At 40.7% G+C, this 17,816-nt stretch overlaps 1 protein-coding gene and 1 pseudogene across 4 annotated transcripts in view; both read left to right on the forward strand.

Moving 5' to 3' along the window:
- Window positions 1-1,225: 1,225 nt before the first annotated feature.
- LOC132140176 (NACHT, LRR and PYD domains-containing protein 3-like) lies at window positions 1,226-11,793 on the forward strand (annotated as a pseudogene).
- A 2,479-nt stretch (window positions 11,794-14,272) lies between these two features.
- LOC132140785 (CAP-Gly domain-containing linker protein 1-like) overlaps window positions 14,273-17,816 on the forward strand; it is a 60,616-nt gene continuing 57,072 nt past the window's right edge. For 3 of the 4 annotated variants that reach the window (XM_059549761.1, XM_059549764.1, XM_059549762.1), the window contains exon 1: window positions 14,273-14,422. The gene's annotated coding sequence lies outside the window, so the exon portion shown is untranslated. The remainder of the gene's footprint in view (window positions 14,423-17,816) is intronic. The other variant, XM_059549763.1, reaches the window with a different exon arrangement.

Here is a 17,816-nt window from a genome sequence, read left to right on the forward strand (position 1 = left end):
TGAGCAAAGGGGCTATAGAAGAAGTACACCCCTCTCAGATGGAGTCAGGGTTTTACAGCCATTATTTTGTGGTACCAAAAAAAGACGGCGGATTACGACCCATTCTTACGCCGTCTGAATCTTGCTCTCAGGCCGAGCAAATTCAAGATGTTGACGGTACATTTACATTTACATTTAATCATTTAGCAGACGCTTTTATCCAAAGCGACTTACAAATGAGAACAATAGAAGCAGTCAGGTCAACAAGAGAACAACAACAGTATACAAGTGCCATGACAAGTCTCAGTTAGTCTAGTATAGAACGCATAGGTAGGTTTTTTTTTTTTTTTTAATTAAAAGACAAGAAAAGGAAAAGTGCTAGTGTTAGTTGGTTAAGTGCAGGCGAAAAAGATGAGTCTTTAGCTGTTTCTTGAAAATGAGTAAGGACTCAGCTGTACGAATTGAGATTGGGAGGTCATTCCACCAGCTGGGCACAGTCCAGGAAAAGGTCCGTGAGAGTGATTTTGAACTTCTTTGGGATGGTACCACAAGGAGTCGATCACTTGCAGAGCGCAAACTTCTGGAGGGCACATAAGATTTAACCAATGAGTTTAGGTAAGTTGGTGCCGTGCCAGTGGTCGTCTTGTAGGCTAGCATCAGTACCTTGAATTTGATGCGAGCAGCTACTGGTAGCCAGTGTAACCTGATGAGGAGAGGAGTAACATGAACTTTTTTTGGCTCATTGAAGACAACCCTCGCTGCTGCATTCTGGATCAACTGCAGAGACGGTAAAGTCTATTTTGTCTCAGATTCAACCAAACGACTGGTTTGTCACGATCGATCTGAAGGATGCGTACTTTCATATTCAGATCATCAAGAGACACAGGAAGTTCCTCAGATTCGCTTTAGAGGGCAAAGCGTATCAGTACCGCGTTCTTCCCTTTGGCTTAGCGCTAGCTCCCCGTACTTTCTCGAAATGCATGGACGCAGCTCTGGCCCCATTGCGGCTCCGGGGCGTCCGTGTGTTGAACTATTTGGACGATTGGCTGGTGTTAGCGCAATCGCAGACTCAAGCACACTCTCATCGGGACTTTGTGCTGAATCATTTATGGAGCCTGGGCTTACGCACGAATTTCCAGAAAAGTGTGTTAATCCCCTCTCAACGGATTACCTTTCTGGGAATAGAATTGGACTCTCGCGTGATGACAGCAAAGCTTTCTCTCCCGCGCGCTCAGTCGATTGCATCATGCGTACAGCACTTCAGAGCGGGTCACGCTGTAACAGTGAGATTGTGCCTCAGACTGTTAGGTCTAATGGCAGCGGCGCTTCCCGTAGTTCATCTGGGTTTGCTTCACATGCGCCCGTTTCAGTGGTGGACGAAACGACGGAATATTTCACCCCGTTGTCTTCCGCATCGAACGATCTCGGTGACACGGAGGTGTGTGATGTTGTTAAAACGATGGACGTCAGCCGAATTTCTCCGCACCGGGGTTCGGCTGGGGATTTGTGCTTCCCGAGAGACTGTCACGACAGATGCGTCTTTGACCGGTTGGGGGGCGGTTTGTCAGGGGCGCCCAGCCCACGGAGTGTGGACAGCGGCACAACGCAGCTGGCACATAAACAAATTGGAATTACTGGCGGTCTTTCTGGCTCTCCAGTATTTTTCGAGTCTACTGATCGGCCGTCATGTGATTCTCAGAATGGACAACACAGCGGTCGTGTCTTATCTGAATCATCAGGGAGGATTGCGTTCTCGCCCCCTGTGCAGGCTGGCGAGACGTATTCTTCTTTGGTCTCAAAACAAATTTCTGTCGATCCGGGCTGTTCACATCCCCGGACAACTGAACTTCGGAGCGGATTTTCTATCCAGACAGGCTTTGGAGCGGGGGAATGGAGATTGCACCCTCAGACGGTGAATCTCCTATGGCGGATTTTCGGGGAAGCGAAAGTGGATTTATTCGCGTCGAGCACGATTACGCATTGCCTGCTATGGTTCTCCCTATGTCCTCCATCACTCCTGGTTTTGGATGCGCTAGCTCACAGCTGGCCCAGGACCAGTTTGTATGCGTTTGCCCCGGTTCGTCTGATCCCAGAAGTATTATTCAGAATACGGCGGGACAGAGTGGGACAGCTGCTGCTGGTGGCTCCGCGATGGCACACACAGCCGTGGTTTGCGGATCTGATCAATCTGTTAGCGGGCTCTCCGTGGGAGATTCCCCTCAGACAGGATTTATTATCGCAAGCACAAGGACGGATTTGGCATCCGAGGCCAGATCTGTGGAATCTGTGGGCGTGGCCTCTGAGCGGAGTGAGTTGATATGTCCTGGTCTTTCTGCTGAGACCACCGAGACTTTACTAAACTCTAGGGCAGCTTCTACGAGACGCCTATATGCTTTCAAGTGGAAACTGTTTATGACTTGGTGCGAAACTCATAATGTGGATCCAGTTTACTGCCCAGTGGCTTCAGTACTGGAGTTTCTTCAGGACCGTTTTTAAGATGGAGTGACACCAGCTACCCTGAAGGTTTATGTGGCGGCTATTTCAGCTTACCACGAGTATATAGGTGGTGTCTCAGTGGGTCGTCATCCACTGGTTTCTCGCTTCATACAGGGTGCGCGACGGCTGAGGCCTTTCCGCCCTGTGCGAGTTCCTGCGTGGGATTTATCCATTGTGTTGCTTGGTTTGTCAGGGCATCCGTTTGAGCCCCTGGAAACTGTATAAAATCCTGACTCTGAAGACACTTCTTCTCATGGCTTTATCCTCCCTCAAGAGAGTTGGGGATTTGAAGGCTCTCTCTGTCTCACCCTCGTGCATGGAGTTTGCACCGGGCTCTGTGAAAGTGTTGTTGCGACCTAGGCCTAATTATGTTCCTAAGGTCGCATCTAATCCCTTTCGTTTTCAGCAGGTGGTCCTGGAGGCTTTTTCCCCTGCTGTGGCCGAGTCTGGGGATCTAAGTCTTTGCCCTGTGAGAGCATTAAAGACTTATGTGGATCGTACTGCCCCTTGGCGTAAGTCTGACCAGCTGTTTGTCTGTTTTGGACATAAGAATAAGGGCCATGCAGTCACGAAACAGCACATGTCCCATTGGCTGGTGGAGGCTATTTCCTTTGCCTATGAGGCGCGCGGGCTCGCTTCGCCCTTAGGAGTTAAAGGCCATTCCATGAGAGCAGTGGCTTCTTCTCAAGCCTTTCTCAGTGGATCCTCTATGGATGATATTTGTGCTGCGGCAGGCTGGTCCTCACCGAGTACTTTTATCAGGTCTTACAGCCTGGATGTGAGGATGGCTCCTGGCTCCCGGGTTCTTTCCGCTTGAGCAGATGCTTCCTTGGATCCCAGCTATCAGGTACGTCAGGCGTTATGGTATAGCGTTCCCATACGTGGTGACGTCAACGCAGCATCGAAGTGACCTATGAAAGGAAACATCTCGGTTACGTATGTAACCTTGGTTCCCTGAATAGGGAACGAGATGCTGCGGTTCTGGCCGTGCCATACCTTGATAGCTTTCTTCTTCCTCTTCACTCATGAAATCTGAGGTAAATGGCGCGCGGCCAAATAGCCACGCGCTATTTGGCCAATAGGATTGGCGGGATGGTATAGGGCTTCAGACATTCGTCACACCGAAAGTGTTCCCATACGTGGTGACGTCACCGCAGCATCTCGTTCCCTATTCAGGGAACCAAGGTTACATACATAACCGAGATGATATTGTGCAAGATGGAGAAGAACAGCATTATCTGCAAACAATCCTGAAAGACAGAAAGGAAGGACATATTATTTCATTACATGCTACTTTTTTTTAAACCATAAAAGCAGCCTCTGTAAAGATGCTGTATAATTAAATGTTAAATGCATCTATTATTAAAAGCTAGTCAATAATAGGAAGCTATATTCATATTAATTATTTTAAAAAATATTACATGCTTAAAGGACTGTTATCAGTAGTGTAATTGATCTGGTCACGGAAACCTTTCCAATGTATGTGAAATATTATTAATAATAATAATAATAATAATAATAATAATAATAATAATAATTAGATACTGAGAATAATTTGGTAGTAAAAAAAAGTGTTGCACGTTTTCTTGGTGTACAGAAAAGTATATTTATTTTGTACATCATTTGCAACTGCTTTTTTTCACTTAATTAGAAGCACCAAAAATTAAATTGTCCTCTGTAATAGGGACTAATGAAAAGAGATTTAGAATTTATTTTAAAATGCAAAGTTGAATAATAATAATAATAATAATAAAAACTAAAAATCTCTGTAAACACATAAGTGTGTCCCATAAGGCAGTGGCTCCCAATCCTGGTCCTGGAGAACCCCAACACTGCATATTTGATATGTCTCCCTGTTCAAACACACCAGATTCAACTCATCAACTCATTATTATTATTAGAAGAAATTTCTTTGTCTTAATAAGGGAACAGCAAAACAGGGAAACCCAACACTGCTGAATGAGATCTACACAGAGCTTTACATCACAGAGAGTGAGATTGGTGAGATCATCAATGAGCATGAGGTGAGACAGATTGAGACACAATCCAGGAGAGCAGCAACAGAGGATACAACGATTAAATGCAATGACATCTTTAGACCTTTACCTGGACAAGACAAACACATCAGAACTGTGCTGACAAAGGGAGTTGCTGGCATTGGGAAAACGGTCTCTGTGCAGAAGTTCATTCTGGACTGGGCTAAAGGGAAAGAGAATCGGGATGTCCATCTCATATTTCCACTTCCTTTCAGAGAAATCAATTTGATGAAAGATAAAATACTCAGTCTTTCAGATCTCCTGCAGTTTTTCTTCCCTGAAACTAAAGACATGGAAATATCCAGTGACAAATCTAAAGTGTTGTTCATCTTTCATGGTCTAGATGAGTGTCGTTATTCGCTGGATTTTCAGAGCAATGTGAGGTTGTGTAATATATCTAATTTAGCCTCAGTGGACGTGTTGCTGATGAACCTCATTGTGGGGAATCTGCTTCCCTCTGCTCTCATCTGGATCACCTCCAGACCAGCAGCAGCTGATCTTATCCCCTCCGAGTGTGTCCATCGAGTGACAGAGGTACGAGGCTTCAATGAGCCACAGAAGGAGGAGTACTTCAGGAAGAGGATCAGCGATCAGAGCCTGGCCAACAGGATCATCACACACCTGAAATCGTCAAGGAGCCTCTACATCATGTGCCACATCCCAGTGTTCTGCTGGATCTCAGCCACTGTTCTAGAGAAGATGTAGAGTGAAGAAGAGATTGAAGAGATTCCCAAGACTCTCACTCAAATGTACACACACTTCCTGATCATTCAGACCAACATCAAACATGAGAAGGACTATGAGAAGAATGTGACAGATGAAGACATGGTTCTCAAACTGGGTGAACTGGCTTTCCAGCAGCTTGTGAAAGGAAACCTGATCTTCTATGAGGAAGACCTGAGAGAGTGTGGCATTGATGTGACAGAAGCATCAATGTACTCAGGATTGTGCACTCAGATCTTCAGAAAGGAGTTTGGCTTGTATCAGGGGAAAGTCTTCTGCTTTGTTCATCTGAGCATTCAGGAACATCTAGCAGCTCTATATGCCCACCTCTCCTGTACAAGCAACAACATAAATGGTTTTGACCAAATCACCAAACAGAGTTTGTTGTGTGAAGGTAAAGGCTGTTTTTTTAACTCATGATTAAAAATGTTTCTGTGAGCTGTGAATGAGGTTTTACAGAGTAAAAATGGACATATGGACCTTTTCTTGCGGTTTCTTCTGGGTCTGTCAGTGAAGACTCATCAGGTTCACCTACAACGACTAATAAAATGGTCAAGAAGTAGCAATGAGAAAACCGACAGCAATGAGGAAACTTACTGCAGTGAGAAAATGGTTAAGCACATCAAGAAGAAGATCAGGACCACTAACTCTCCAGAGAAAACCATAAATCTCTTTTACTGTCTAAATGAACTGGGTGACCATTCACTAGTGCAAGAAATACAACATTATCTTGAATCTGGAACAATAAGTGAAGCCAAACTCTCTTCATCTCAGTGGTAAGCTTTAGTTTTTTTGTGTTGTTAACGTCAGAGGATGAGCTGAATGAGTTTCGTCTTGATAAATTTGTTAAAGGAAAGAATACACATGAAAATATGAAAGTTCTTCAGAAGCTGCTGCCTGTGATTATAGAATCCAGATCAGTTCAGTAAGTGTCACGGAGAACAATACATTCACGGTTTAAACATTAAAAACATCAAAGTTAAAAGCTCATAAATCATCAGTGCGGCAGATGATTTCCAGTGTTTAGTGGTCAGTCTTTTGAATGGCTGTTATACATCTTTTGAATTCAACAGCTAAAATCTACTAGGTAGTTAATACGTTTTTGTTTGTTTGTTTTTATGAGTTTTGACATTTTACAGAAGGGCATCTGAAATTATAAGAGCTGGTCTCAAACTTGACAAATGAACACATGAACTTTCTTCCAGTTTACAGTCTAGGGTGCGGATTACAGTCATGGCCAAAAGTTTTGGCAGTGACATAAATTTTGTGTTTTGCAAAGTTTGCTGCTTAAAGGGTTAGTTCATCGAAAAATCTAAATTATGTCATTAATAACTCACCCTCATGTCGTTCCAAACACGTGAGACCTCAGTTTATCTTTGGAACACTGTTTAAGATATTTTAGATTTAGTCCGAGAGCTCTCAGTCCCTCCATTGAAGCTGTGTGTACGGTATACTGTCCATGTCCAGAAAGGTAAGAATAACATCATCAAAGTAGTCCATGTGACATCAGAGGGTCAGTTAGAATTTTTTGAAGCATCGAAAATACATTTTGGTCCAAAAATAGCAAAAACTACAACTTTATTCATCATTGTCTTCTCCTCCGTGTCTGTTGTGAGAGAGTTAAAAACAAAGCAGTTTGTGATATCCAGTTTGCGAACGAATCATTCGATGTAACCGGATCTTTTTGAACCAGTTCACCAAATCGAACTGAATCGTTTTAAGCGGTTCGCGTCTCCAATACGTATTAATCCACAAACGACTTAAGCTGTTAACTTTTTTAATGTGGCTGACACTCCCTCTGAGTTAAAACAAACCAATATTTACTCAGTAAATATTGAGTAATTCATTTACTCAAACAGTACTCTGACTGAACTGCTGTGAAGAGAAAACTGAACATGAACACCGAGCTGAGCCCGATACTGAGTCGATTCAATAAACTGGTTGAAGAAAACGTTTCACCGGTTCTTTTGCGTTCGACGTAATGGTGTCATTGGCGATGATTGCACTTCATTCAAGCCTTCGGTTTACCCGCGCTCATAACATTAGCACAGAATCAGTTCAGAATCAATCACCAAAAGAACCAGTTCGGTTCAAACGCTTTGTGTGTCAGTCTGCTTCACGCTGAATCACACATGCACAGTATCATCAGCTCCTCGGTTGTTGAATCGGACGCGTCTGACTGAAACGGTTCTTGACTAGAGTAGAGTCAATCTTTTGTTCGGTATCTGGCTCGGCTCAGTGTTCATCTTCAGTTCTCTCTTCACACCAATTCAGTCAGTGTACTGTTTGAGTAAATTAATTACTCCGGGATATTGGTTTGTTTTTCATTGCAGCAAGTTGTTTGATGGATTTTGTAGCATTTCACATGTATGATTTTTATCTGTTGACAGGTTGTGGAATTCTGGCGTCACAGGTGAAGGTTGTGCTGTTCTGGTTTCAGCTCTGAGATCAAACCCCAGGCAGCTGAAAGAACTGGATCTGTCTGTGAACAAACTCGGTCCTTCAAGTCTGAGTCTGCTCTCTGCTGTACTGGAGGATCCTCACTGTACACTGGAGAAACTGAGGAAAGATCATATGACTCGTATATGCTATGTTTGATTTTGCATAAGACAGACATCTTACATAAAATACAGATATGGTGCATATAATAAAAATTTATCTGCTTGAATGAGATGTTTTATAATCATGTTTTGTGCTCTGTGCCATTTTCGGTCTCATTCTAATAATCCATCAAATGTACAGATTGGTCCATTTGTAACTCATCTTTAATAATAGGTTCACTGCTAAACTGATCTAATCTGAGAGAGTGAAGAGGGTGTCATTGTTTTTTACAGGTTGGCATACTGTAGGATTACAGATGCAGGTTGTGCTGCTCTGGCTTCAGCTCTGAGATCAAACCCCTCACACCTGAGAGAACTGAAAATGTCTGTTAATAATTTAGGAGATTCAGTGAAGCTGCTTTCTGATGTACTACAGAATCCTCATTGTAAACTGGAGATACTATGGTAAAATCCAAAAATACCAAAATGGTACCAAAAATTGTTTATGAGGTGCAAAACAAATTTTTAAAAACAAAATAACAAATCCAAAAATAAAACCGAAAATTTAAACAAAGTCAGAAAATGTAATGACAAGTCAGACAAAATGGAAAAGGTAGGTATATAGTGGTGCAGGTATGACATCAGAGCCCGGAAGACTAATTTGCCACCAGTTCCTTCAAATTTTTCCAAAGAGATTTATAATGTTTTTATTTTTAAGATTATTGGCTTATTGTCACGCTACCCAGGGATAGAGGAGCAAGGAGATGCTGGAGATTTCTTCTACATGGAATTTTAATTCAAAGACGTGGAAAACACAGGAACTTACAGAAGATGTATAACTGCCAACAAAGGAACTCGAAATCTACTATTAACGAAAGGACAACAAAGGAACTTGAAATCTTCTATTAACGAAATCACTATTTATACACAGGACAAGACAAATGGGAGGACGGGGAACACCTTGGATGAAACAACATATGAAACACCTGGCGCTAATTAACACAATACACGGGGAACACCTGGAAAAAAAATCAAACATACAAAACACAGTACAGAGTCTGACATAACACTCCCTCTGGAAGGCGTGACCTCATGCCACATAACATCCAATGGAGCAGGGGGGTGGGCACTGGACAGTGGCCTACAAGAGCAGAACCGGTTTGGGGCTCCATGCTGATCTGGGGACTCGGGAGTCCATGGTGGAACAGGAGACTCAGGAGGCCATGGCAGATGTGGGGACTCAGTAGGCCATGGCAGAACAGATAAAAAAAAAAAAAAAACTTGGGGAAATGTACGGGTCTGTACTCAGGGCCTGGAGCCCTTCCTGGGCTTGATGGGGGACCAGGAGGCCATCTTGGGCTTAACTGGGAATCGGGTACTGGAGGGTGTTCTGGAAGGCATTTACGAGTTACTTACGAGGAATAGGCACTAGAGTGAGATTTGGGGCTGGCAGGCTTGCTGCATTTATGTTCGTTGGGCTTGCCATATTAATGTTCGTTGGACTTGCCACATTAAAGTCCTTTTAACTTGGCATGGTATATGAACCGGCAACGGGCTTGACTTGGGGACGGCTGGCTGATGGGTGCCGGATTGGGATCAGAGGCTCTCCAGACACCGGATGACTGCGTCCTTCCAGCCGAGGTTGGTGGTGTCTAAGAGATCCGCGGTGCCATGGTAAATCATCCCAATCTAGAACAGTGTCACCAGGATTTCCCCCTCAAGGGAGCTGGCAATGGTGAGCGACACAAACGTCCTCGCATACATGACAGTGTCGTGGCCTGCCTGAGCCACTGCAATGAACATCGCTCGTTCATCCATAGGGCAGCGACGCGAAAAGGAAAACAATATACTTTTTACAACAAAACAAAAAGGGACAAGCAAGCAAGGAGACACAGGAGATGCTGGAGATTTTTATTCAACATAGAATTTTAATTCAAAGACATGGAAAACACAGGAACTTACAGAAGACATATAACAGCCAACAAAGATAATCTAAACTGGAATCACTATTTAAACACAGGACAAGCCAAATGGGAAGACGAGGAACACCTGGGACTAATGAAACAATATAGGAAATACCTGGAGCTTAAAATTAACACAATATGCAGGGAACACCTGGAAAGAAATAAAACAAACACAACAAGGGACAGAGACTGATTATTTACTTATTAGAAAAATACATTTTCAAAAATAAACACAACAGCTTCAAAATTAAACAAAATGCCAAAGTATTCTAAAGATATGTTTACTACAGGCTTTATTTTACTCATAAATTGAAAACTCCATTATAAAACCCAACAGGAAAATCTTGGTGGAACCAGTAGCGAATTAGTCTTTCTCTTCTGGGTTATGATATCAAACAGAATACTTACCACTGATTGGACAAACCATGTACAGAAAGTAAAAGAAATTGTCTTGTACACGTGTGGACTTCTGTGTTCATTTTAAACCTGCTTTTGCAATAACAAAACCTTTTAAATTAATTATCTGTAACAAATATTCTAAAAGAAAAAAGTCATTATTGTAAGAGGGAGAGTAAGGACACCAACATGAATACAAATATGCCTTTTCCTGATCCCATACTTTTCCATTGCATATTAGCTCTGGATGTGTTTATTTTAAAGAAAAATTAAGAAAACTTTAAAACAAATGGAAATAAAGTGTCTGACAGGTCATTAATAGTGCTAATAATGTGCCCAATGGTTATTATAATATATAACTTAGAAGTGGTGTCCTCTAATTGATTGGGCAGGTTGGCAGATTGACCATGTACAGTTCATACTGTTATCATGCTCAAAAATGTGGCTCTCTTCATGGAAATTTGCATGTCAACATGGTATAATAAATATAATTATACAAGAAATATGGGTCCCACTTTATATTAGGTGGCCTTAACTACATTTAAATGAATAATTTGATATAATGCACTTATTGTGTCTATACATGTTTTTACATTATAATTATGTTTTAAAAATACTTGCATGTAAATCCGGGTGATCTCTGATTTTACTGTGCTTGGTGATGAAGGGTACACCTGTATGCACACATACACACAACATAGTAAAACTCTATGGAGTAGAACTCTAAAAGCTATGAAGTGAATGGTGTCATTAATAAAAAAGATGTATTAAGATGTTTATGATCATGTTTTAAGCTTTGTGACATTTTAGACCTCAATCCAATGATCCCTCATACAGATTTGGGTGTTTTTAAGTTCTCTTTAATAATTGATTCACTGCTAAACTGATCTGAAGTAAACATTTAAGAATATGTCATTGTGCTCTACAGGTTGAATAATTGTGGCATCACTGATGAAACTTGTGCTGTTCTGGCCTCTGCTCTGAGATCAAACCCCTCACACCTGAGAGATCTGAATATGTCTGAAAATAAACTAGGAAAGTCAGTGAATCTGCTTTTTGCTGTACTGGAGGATCCACACTGTAAATTGGAGATACTGTGGTAAGATCATCTCTCTAATAGGAAAAAATCTTTGTTATTATTAAAACATCCTTTATGGTAATTCCTATTACTAAAATGTAGTATATTATGACCTTGAATATAGCTATTGAGTTTAGTTGCCAGATTAGACCAAACATGAAAAAATGATGTTTTTGATCACAAGTCAATAAATGATATGTAATGGGAAAGAGCAAAGTAAAGCAAGTAGCATCCTGTATGTGTGTATTAAAGCTGCGAGAGACTGTTCCCAGACAGACCCGTTCTTATGTCACTATGAAACAATAAATCACATTCAGCTTTGTTTGTCTGTTCGGTTCTTAAGCCACATGAGTTTCAAACAGTTTCAATGAGCACCAACTTGCTCCAATCTAATTCCATCAGCAGCAGTATGTGGTAATTATTTGTCATTATATCTCTTCTCCTGCTCTGAAACCACATTGAATAACAAGCTACAGCCGCAGCACTACAATTCAAATTGTGTCATTGTTATCTACAGGTTGATGAATTGTGGCATCACAGATGAAGGTTTTTCTGTTCTGGCTTCAGATATTCTAGTATGAATTATCTATCTGATCTGAAGGATGATCCAATTATAAACTGGAGACTTTATCCTAATGTGAGTATATTTTTATTTAAAGTTTTTAAAATGACCCAAGTCCAGTAACAGACCTCCATTGTGTGTAATTGGAGAATATAATAGCTCTGTTTTAGTCTCTGTACTTGTAACTGTAACTGTTCAGAGTTTAAAGGGATAGTTCACTAAAAAAAAAATCAAAATTCTGTGATTAATTACTCGCCCTCATGTAAATTTTAAACCCGTTAGATCTTTGTTCATCTTCAGAACACAAATTAAGATATTTTTGATGTAATCAGAGAGCAACGCAACTGTAATGTTCCCAGGTCCAGAAACTTACAGTAGTAAAGACATTGGTGATACAGTCCATGTGACATCAGTGGCTCCACTTTGATTTTGCAGCGCTATGAGAATACTTTTTGTGTGCGCAAAGAAAACAAAAATAAAAATCGAGAGTATCCAAGAACATATTCGATGTAATCAACGTTGTTTACGTTCAAGGGAAAGCACGCACACATGAACGTAATCTGCATATTCAGCGTTGTTTATGCTTAGGGCAAAGCATGCGTATGCATTGTGATACTCTAAAATGGTGGAAGACTGTAATTCAGGGGAGAAGATTTGTTGAATAAGATCTTTTTTTTTCACACAAGTATTCTCGTAAATTTAACTTAAGCCACTGAAGTCACATGGACTGTTTTACTGATGTCCTTACTACAATTTTGAACCTAGGAATAGTACAGTTACGTTGCCGTTGCTGTCTATGGGAGGGTCAGAGAGCTCTCCAATTTAATACAAATTTGTATTCTGAAGATGAATGAAGATCTTATTTGTTTCGAACGACATGGCGGTGAGTAATAAATGACAGAATTTTCATTTTGGGGTGAACTAACCCTGTAATTCTGTGGTTGATTTATGTAGGGGAGAGTGGGGTGATTTTAGCCTGCAGGGAAGCTGAGCTACTCCTTGTTTTTAGGCAACCTTAAACAAAATTGGTGATATGACCAAAAATATATGAAGAGTAATTCATTTTACTCACCCTGTGATGGAAAGAAGCCCATTGGATAATTGGCAACTACATTTAGGTATAAAGAAAAAAAACCTTTTGTGCTTTAGGAAGTTATAATATGAGGCTATACTGTTAGCATGATGTTAGCTCTGAACTGTTGGATGATACAAGTTTATTAAAATGATAGGAGTGTGGTAAATTGAGCTAGTGGATCACCCCTTCTTTTGTTTATAAACTATTATTTTAATGTATTGCTGTGTTGTATTTATTTATTTTTTATTTATTTTCATTCTTTGTTTTCAATTTTATTTTATTTTTTCTGAAAGAGTAATTGTTAATTGTTCATGAACAATGGCCATTTAAGTTTTTATGAAATTGTATTTCCATTCACAAGAAGTTTTTTTATTGAATATCTTTTCCTTTGATATAGCATGAGCTGAAAATGTTTTATTTTAATCAGTGGCACAGTTTAACTCCACGTGGCTCAACTTATCCTATCCCTAGGCTCAATTTAGCCCTCACTGGGGGCAAGTTGAGCCAAGAGACAACTTTTGGGAAGCTATATTTTGAAAGTTTGTTTTAGATTCAAAATCATTATCCCTACAGAGGCACCACATCCTGAAATGTATGTACATATGCAAGTTGGACCCATTACTGTCATGTGCTCACTTTAAACACACCATCTGTAAAAATGGGCTCATCTCACCCCGCTCGCCACTATGTATATTTAATCTCTTATGGTGTCTCTGTGTGTAAATGATAAAGAGAGAGTTGTTGATTCTTTACTGTAATTAATCTGTGATCAGTTTTTCAGTGATTTAACAGCAGTAATGTCTCATATGTGATTGTCTGTGTGTTTTACTATATGACTCAGTTTTTATACGTCAGTCTACTTTCCTTAGGATTGGCTGATTGCGAATAAGGTGTATATATATATATATATATATATATATATATATATATATATATATATATATATATATATATATATACATATATATAAATATAGGCTATAATAGAGTACCGGCACCTCTTTTGGGCCACTTAAAGCACTGGGTAAGTGTAAATGGTGAGGATGATTCAGAGCCGGATGCAATTTGTGTGAGAGACCTGGAAGGAGTCTGTCTTAAATTGCATATAGTATTTCTAGATATTAATGGTTTGTGTTTTGTATAGTATTTGATGTTTTCACATATATTTAGGTTTTATACCAGAAATAATGTAAAATTATGGTGGTTTGGAAAGGTTTAGTATAATTAATTTGCATAATAGACATTGTATTTGTACACACCGCACAATATATCTCAAAACATTACTAAATTTAGCTGAATTATAAAAGCCATAAGTGGCTTTTAAATAAATAGTAGGAATTCCTTTTACTATGACCGACCACATTTGCTTTTTTCATCTGCCCGCCTCTTCAGGGTTCCCGTTGGCCTGGGCGGAGCAGAGACTGTACGTCATTACGCCACTCGTGTCACTAGTGAAGTGGGTCCTTGAACGCACCAGGTTAAATCCTTAACCAACGCGGGCGTCAAGCAAAGTAGATTGAAGAGAACTCGGCGCAATTCATTTTTGGTAGCTCTACGCGGCCAGAAGCCAGCAGGTGAGCACGCGATCGCTGGGTTAAGTGTTCAGATGAGAGGGTGGCGTGGATCCCGAGGAGATCACCGCATTTTACCATCGGAAGTTGCTAAGTCAAAATTTCCCATGTAATACAGGTTGCTCTTCGGCCCTCGGTCAGCACACGCTAACCTTAGATAGCGTTACCTTTGTTAGATTTGTCATCAGCTGTTCTTCTCCGTAAACAAAAGCTGTAGTATAAACGCGTTGATGATAGGGGTGCGCTGACTAGCACTGCGGTTTTATTGACTGCGGCTCTCTGTTTTGGTTCGATTAACTTAACGTTAGCCAAGATGTGACATCACGGAAAGTCGTCATGAAGACTAGTGAACTTTCTCCATGTTCAGCGCGTATTGAAACTTGAGTGTAACTTACTTGAAAGGGGGAAAGTCCTGTGACGCCACTCGCCACATATCAGTTTAGTTCTTGTGACGTGGTATATTATTTTGTGTGGGATTCTTTCAACTTTTTTTCTGAACTCCTTGAAAATGTTCTTGGAAAACTATCTCATTAAAACAACTCATTTAAGGTCGAAACTGCTAAGCATTCTTCGTCAAACCTATAGTTTATTTAAAGGTGTTGCAAATGATATCCTGTTCTTCATATTGGGCCGTTGTTTTGGTTGAAATCCTAAACCAGACTCGCATTGGTCAAGCTGTAGGGTAAATCGGCTCAGACTTTGTAGCCCCAGATGTGGCGCCTGATTGTAATGCTGCACTTGATCTTATGCCAGAGTAACGTTTGAGTGGCTTTTTAATATTTCATTGCCACTACAAAATGAAACCGATTGCTTGAACGAGTTGTTTGCGTTTGCTGTGATCTGTCTTGGTCAGTTTTTATCGTTTAACTGGAAGCTTATTTTGGTTAAAAAGTGAGATATTGTCAGGGAGAGTCAAACAAAACTCAATTCTGAGTTGTCATCTTTTATAGAAGTTTAGTTTCTACTTTATATTAGGTGGCTTTACCAGTTACTTTTGTTTAACAAAAGTAGTTTTGTTCATGATGTAGTGCAAAACACTTGCTACTATCGAGGTACTATACGGTTACAGGTTTGGTTATGTTTAAAAGTGGGTTAAGAGGTAGGGTCAAAAGTGATTATTGATGTAATCATAGAAATTAATTACAGATGAAATTACATGAAAGTATCGTAAATGGAAGTACAGTATGATGGGCATGTACACATGATTGTATTAGATGGTAAATTTAAAGGTTAGTACATACAGTACTTACGGACAGTTAATATAACGTGGGTTGAAAGTTTTACACATTACATTTTTTTTTCATGTTGATTATTTTTAGTGCACTATTATTGACATTATTAAAGGGATAGTACACCCTAAAAGCAAAAATTGCTGTTAATTTTTTCACCCTCTGGCCATCCAAATTGTAGGTGACTTTATTCAGTAGAGACTGAGATGATTAGCTGAATCCATGGTCCTTGGTGATTCATATTATGCAAGTCAAGGAGTGCCATCACTTTGAGAGTCAAAAAACCAGTCTCTACTGATGAAAGAAAGTCGTCTACATCTTGGATGGCCAGAGGGTAAGTAAATTAACAGCAAATTGGTTTGGGCTGAACTTTTCCTCTAAGTAATAGAAAACATGGACGTATTGTGTCCCTGATGTTACCCGTAGGTTCCTGAAGAATGTTTTTGAAACTGTGATATATAGGGTTTGAAGTGGGCGGAGCCGGCCGTCACCATCTTAGCAGCACTTCGTGCGTCACTCCCGGATAATGACTTTCACCTTGATATTTTAGCTCGGATGTATACCTAGCCGAATCTGTAGGGGGGCGAGAACGAGTCTTTAAACCTGTGTGTATCTAAAATGCCACCGGGTTTGCTTCAGGGAAATTATAATTTTTTTAAAAGAAGCTTCCCAATGGAAACCTCGACAAGACGCACACCTGTTTCACACATAATCCGTCTGCAGTGTGTATGCAGTCTGTGTGCGTTTCGTATGTGGTGCTGAAGCAGGGATGGAAATAAAAAAATTTGTCGGCCGGTGGATTTCAAAATCTACCAGCCACTCAATGTTTTTAACAGCCACTTTCTTGTTTTTAACCGACAATATGTAACTGCATGTGAAAATTAATACTACAAGATCTACAATACTTAAGCAGTTTATTTAATCTCAAGTCTCAATGAAATACTGACATTTTCTCTTTCAGTGATGCTCAAAAATGCTGCCTATCTAGGCAGCTTACTAGGTTTTGAAACCAGGGGAAGTCGTTGCCTAGTGGTTAGAGAGTTTGACTCCTAATCCTCGGGTTGTGGGTTCGAATCTCGGGCCAGCAATACCACGACTTAGGTGCCCTTCTGCAAAGCATCGAACCCCCAACTGCTCCCCTGGTGCAGCAGCATAAATGGCTGCCCACTGCTCCGGGTGTGGTCACAGTGTGTGTGTGTTAGGGCTGTCAACAAATATTCTAAAGTCGAATATATATTCGAATAGTTTAAAAAAAATGAATTTCGAAGGTGAAAATTAACATTCGAATAAAAAAAAAAAGTGGAAAAAAACGCCTGCGGTAGTAGAGACGTGGTTGTCTACTTTGCGAGTGGGCGCGCTAGCGCGCTTGAGGGTTCAGGGACAGGTCACAGGAGTCGCACTGTCTGGCACAAAATCATTGCTAAAAGTTGACGCGTCTTCATGGAAGATGGCAGCAAGTGCAGAGGCCAACTTGACCGCAGCAGAGAAAACGAGGTAAAATTGTTGACCCGCGAGATAAAGTTGTATGCTAGCTATTTAAGATACAGTTAGCATACCATTCGACCACTAGCAACATGAGGTCACATCTCAAAAATGCGCACCCAAATGAGCATGGCATAATGTGTGGAACTCCAGCTAAACAGTCACGTCTTGACACTTAACATTACATGATGTTTTATAACAAAGTTCGGGAGGAGCAGTCGCAGTTCATTAACCTGATTAACACAAGTGGAGACCAATCAGTAATCAACTCATGACAAGGTATAAATAACAGCAGAACCTACCTCTGTTCATTGATAGTTTTCAGCATCCCTCCTCCACCCCATTTCTCCTCACTTATAGATCCATCTACTCTTACCACAACAGGGGGAAGTACTCTCGGGTTCGGGCCACATCCCGAGCTCGGAGCCCTCCACCCGGACAGCACGCCAAATACGCATAACCTTACTGTATTAAATATACGTAGATGTGAACTCGTGAATTTGCATCGCCCGCCACAAACTCTTTGTCTGCAACACGACAAGAGGCCATAACGGATAAATTAATTTTGTTCATTTGGACATGTAAGGACATGAGACCGATCAGTATTGCGGATGGGGCAGGCTTCGGGGAGTTCTGTCAAGCAATGGAACCGAGGTTTGATTATTTATCGTTTCATGTCAAGGAAA

The sequence above is a fragment of the Carassius carassius genome, chromosome 5 (assembly GCF_963082965.1).
Source record: "Carassius carassius chromosome 5, fCarCar2.1, whole genome shotgun sequence".
NCBI classification, from domain to species: Eukaryota; Metazoa; Chordata; class Actinopteri; order Cypriniformes; family Cyprinidae; genus Carassius; species Carassius carassius.